Source organism: Hydra vulgaris, chromosome 04, assembly GCF_038396675.1.
Source record: "Hydra vulgaris chromosome 04, alternate assembly HydraT2T_AEP".
Taxonomy (NCBI): domain Eukaryota; kingdom Metazoa; phylum Cnidaria; class Hydrozoa; order Anthoathecata; family Hydridae; genus Hydra; species Hydra vulgaris.
This window is the reverse complement of record NC_088923.1, coordinates 10,007,894-10,012,122: the sequence shown is the minus strand read 5'-3', so window position 1 is coordinate 10,012,122 and position 4,229 is coordinate 10,007,894. Positions and strand designations below refer to the sequence as shown.

The 4,229-nt window shown below is 28.5% G+C and overlaps 1 long non-coding RNA gene across 1 annotated transcript; it reads right to left on the bottom strand.

Moving 5' to 3' along the window:
- Positions 1–201: 201 nt before the first annotated feature.
- On the bottom strand, positions 202–3,087 carry LOC136079554 (uncharacterized). Its single transcript, XR_010638021.1, has 2 exons — positions 2,815–3,087; positions 202–400 (listed from the first exon to the last, which is right to left on the bottom strand). It is a non-coding gene; the product is annotated as an uncharacterized LOC136079554 (long non-coding RNA).
- Positions 3,088–4,229: the final 1,142 nt, after the last annotated feature.

Sequence of the window (4,229 nt, the reverse complement as noted above, 5' to 3'; positions counted from 1 at the left end):
TTTTTGATTATGAGGCGAGCGCTCTACCACTACACCACTATTGTACTACCGTTGAATAACAACCTAGACGGGTATTATTCGACGATTTTAGCGATCTTAATGTATGCATAGCGCAATAATAATAAAATGTGACTTAGTTTACTATTTCTTACTATGAGAATGTTTTAAATACAAACGATATTAAAGAAACGACACACTTCATGCTACACTAAAACTTTATTTGGAAAATAAAATCATTATAATAATATCCTTACACATCAATGAGAAAAATAATATCCTTACACAATATAAATAGCAAAATAAAACAACATGGTTTTTAAGTCCTTTTGAAAAAATTTAACTTGGTTGAAACTTGGGCATTTTCGGAAGAAATTCGATTTTTCCACATGGAATTACAAGCCTACATAGAATAGAAATATAGTATAATATAAATAGTATCATAAAATCATAACGAATAAATAAAATAATTATAAAAATGCTTTTGTGCCAGAAGAGTACTTAATAAATGCATTGATTAATGTATGTCAATAAATTGATTTACAAAATGAACTCTAACGAAGGATTTGAATTTTTAAATCAAATAAATGTTAAAAATGTTAAAACAGCCATATCTTTGATGGGTGGACATAAGAGTATAACTGCAAAAGTGTAACTTTTCAGGAGAGCAAAAAAACATTATTATGAACCCAATTATTTTGCTACAGAAGTCATATTTTGAGAAATGGGTTATTACTTTTATTCTGTTTGAACCGAATGGTGTAACTATACTGTTAAAACCATTGATGCCGGCATACACAAGACACATTTTCTCATATAAATCGTTAAATGGTCAAAAATGCAGTTATACTCTTATGTCCGCCCATCAAAGATATATCAACATGCCAGAATAGTCTATACTTTCACAATATTCTATAAAAAATTGATCAAATATCTCATTATAATTAAAAATTACATAGCCATATTTTTAAATACTACTTTTGGTGTAGTTGTAATAGTAGCTATAATCAACTGCAACTGCAACAAAATGTATGCAAATAAAGAACTGACTTTAATAACTGTACCTATTGACTATATCTTATATCAATAACCCTAGTTGAATAACTGATGACAGTAAGAAAAAAACAACTACAAAGTGAGCAAAACAAATCATCATGCCAATAACAAAATAAAGAACAAACAATAGTTGACCTAAATTAGCCAATTGTATAACTTTAGACATCTATAAGACACTTACAAAAATAAATTAAGTAATGAATTTTTTAAATATTAACTAGAACATAAGGTACATAAACAAATCAACAATAAAAAACAAAAAAAAACATATTTATGTATATTGATTGAATTTAAATATTTAAATATGTCATAAAAACAAAAACAGTAGAAATAACAGGATATATTCACAACATTGATAGTACTAAAGACAAACTGTTTATGACAGTATAACACAGTAACAAAAGGAAACATCTCTAATTTACCATTCTCAATACATTTCAGGTAATGCTACCGCATGTCATTATCTTTTTATATAACTAAACTTAGGTTGATACTGCTACACAAAACCATTGCATTTCTTTCTAAGAAAAAATCACAATCATTTTCATGTGCAACTCTATGCACTAACAATGGCACATCACCTTTACTTAAACTATTAAAGAGTGAATCATAAAACTAAACACACTTCCAATGTAAAACAACATCAGGACACATTACTTAGAAACACCCAATATGATTTTCTAACATTAATCGTTGCACTGTAACTTTCTGAAAGACCACATGAATTAAAACAACTAAAAATGCAAAAAATCCAGATATTTTAAACTTGGAAACCCAAACATTTTAGAAAACTGATATAAAAACAAACTTTGTGCTATATCAATCAAGGTATCATCAAGCCAGCAAGGTGAGTCTCTTAAAATATCTAAGGCCTTGTCTTTAGACTGTATTGACAAACTTTAAAGAAAACTTTAGAAAAATTTTGAACTTCGACAGCCCCTTTTTACAACGATACTATCATTAACAAATAGCTTTTTTCAAACCTTTACCGCTACCAGTTTAAACTCTGAACCTTTTTCTCATTGATTGGTTTAAGGAAAATAGCAGACTTTATCAAATAATCTAAAATTTTAGAGTTTTTTGAAGAGTACCAAAAATCTATAAAATAAAGTAGTTGCATAAATTGTTAATTTTTCAATATATTTACTTCAATTATCAGTAATTGTAATAATATATTTTTTTCAAGTTTTATTAAGGCAAGAGGTCCAATAAGGTCTAAGGGAAGTTTGTGTACCTATAGCCAGATTGTTTTAGTGCCCAAATTCAAGTCCCCAGACTTTTCTAAAGAAGGCAAAACTGATACGATTACATCTCTATACTAATTACTTTGTATTAGTATAAGTATATTGACTTATACTAATAAAATTCCATCAAGTAAAAGGGTTTAAAAATTAGTAACCCTTGGTAGAATAACCTTTTTTTAATCTGTACCTAGGGTCACTTTCTGAAAATTAGATTCAAATCCATAATAAATTTACAGTTAATTTGGTCTTAGATTGTTTTCAATAAGTATTTCTAGTAATACTTAATTGCAACTCTTAAATACATAACAAAATTGACTAATAGTTCTGAGCAAAATCGACAAATAAGTCAATGCATAAAATGGAAGTCCCAAAACAACTGCGAGTTTTGAGATGCTGAGACATAGTATAAAATTAACTTCAGAAACATAAAATAATATAAAATATACAATAATAATAAACTCTTAATCATAAATTATATAAAAGTTTAACTTAAATAGTGGGTTATATATACACATACCACAAAGTTGACACTTTTTTATTATAATAATTTATTATTCCATCAGAGACTGCTAAACATCTTCAACAGAGTAATTATAGACTCGCATTTTAATTATATAATTTTAAAAAATTTTAAAACATGATATTTTTGTTTTTTGAGTTTATACCTAACGGAAACAAGGCTACTTATTTAACGATAGATTTAACCTACCTAACGGAAGCTTTGCGCTGTATCTGCGCAGGCGTTACGCTTGCGCAGAACTGACTGTCTACTTATTTAACGATCTACTTATTTAACGCGACACCGGTTTGCATATTTACATACTCCACAAGGCGATAGCACACATGCGCCCGCGCACGATTTTTCGTACTTTTTTATAAAGAAACATATTTTTAAATTACGTACTATATACTATACTTTATTTACCTTTGTGTTTACATTTGAAGTGTCGCTTTATAAATGTATAGTAATCAAAGAACACGTAAGTATATTAGAATAACATTTTTTTAATTAAAGTACACAACTATACAAAGATCGTGAGGGTTTATTTTAAAAGAAAAGTTGAATGTAATTAATGCCCTTCTCCATGACTTTTGGCGTTTGCTCTATCTTGGGATATATTTAAAGCCAAATTTCGTGGACGTTTTTGTGGTTTGTTCTTTTTTATACACTTAAGTGGACGACCACAGCGTTTCAAATTTTTTTTTTGTTTTAGTAATATAGTCAGAAAGAAAACAATATATAGGTACAGTAAGTACTTCTTCAAAAATTTAAAAATATGTTTCATATAAAAAAGTACGAAAAATCGTGCGCGGGCGCATGTGTGCACAAGGCGATAGCCTTGTGGAGTATGTAAATATGCCACCGGTTTATCTGGAATTCTTGATTTGTAGAATTCAAAATGGTTTTTGTTACGGATATATTATATTGTTAACACGAGGTTCTTAAGAAAGTATCAATCCGAGCTAAGATTCTTCTCAATTATTGTAGCAAAAATAATAATTATTAAAACCAATTATTACATGGCGCCCGATGCAAAAGAAGAAACTTGAGTGAAGAATATTGTGAAGAAAAAAACATTTATTATTTATTGAACTCAGAAAAAGAATCGATTCGACTTACAAAAGTTTTGTTTATATTTTATTTGGTGTAGGATTCGAATAGTTTCAACAAGTGTTGGTAAGAAAAACATTGTTGCTTTGTTGATTAACTAGTAGTAGTAGATTTGTTGTTGTTGTTGATACATATTTCATTGTGAGTATTGTGAATAAGAGTGAGCGAGAAATTTGTATAGAGAGAATAAGTTATGGCTGCAATATTAGGTAGGAAGGTAGCTAGAAGAAAGGCATTAAGAAGTATCTTTCAAAAAAATGTTGTAGAATTAGTCAAGCTTTAGAAGACCCTGAAACTTCACAGTCCAAGTTTATAGCTTT